Genomic DNA, 505 nt, shown 5'->3' with positions numbered 1-505 from the left:
AACGCCACACACACATGTATCAGAATAAGGATCTGTGGCATTAGAAAACACAGAAATATATCGCTACCTTTATGCACTTGCTTTTTACCAAAGTAGACTGACCTTCATCTTATGCAATGCACACCTGCTTCCAACAACCCAGTATTATCATTATAGTTCTATAACGTGTATGCATAGTAGATTATTTAATTAAAGTTGGAGCAAGAGCGATTTGTCTAAAAAATGACAAAAAACACTAATGTTTGGGTGTATGTGTCTTCTACTGTCATATGGGTTGTCGAATTTTTAAACATTGATCATCAATATTTTTTTATCATATATGGCATTTCTGCTTATCCCAATCAAGCCCTTCTTTAAAAGGCCATCTGTGAAAGTAACGCTTTGAATGATACTGTTTTGAGATCATTCTACAAATGTCACAGAATGGATGATTCTTAGGTATTTTTTTCCTATACTGAGAGTTCATCAGACAATATTATTTCCATACCTGATAGGCTAAACAGAG

The sequence above is a fragment of the Penaeus monodon genome, chromosome 32 (genome assembly GCF_015228065.2).
Source record: "Penaeus monodon isolate SGIC_2016 chromosome 32, NSTDA_Pmon_1, whole genome shotgun sequence".
NCBI classification, from domain to species: domain Eukaryota; kingdom Metazoa; phylum Arthropoda; class Malacostraca; order Decapoda; family Penaeidae; genus Penaeus; species Penaeus monodon.
This window is presented reverse-complemented; position numbering follows the sequence as displayed.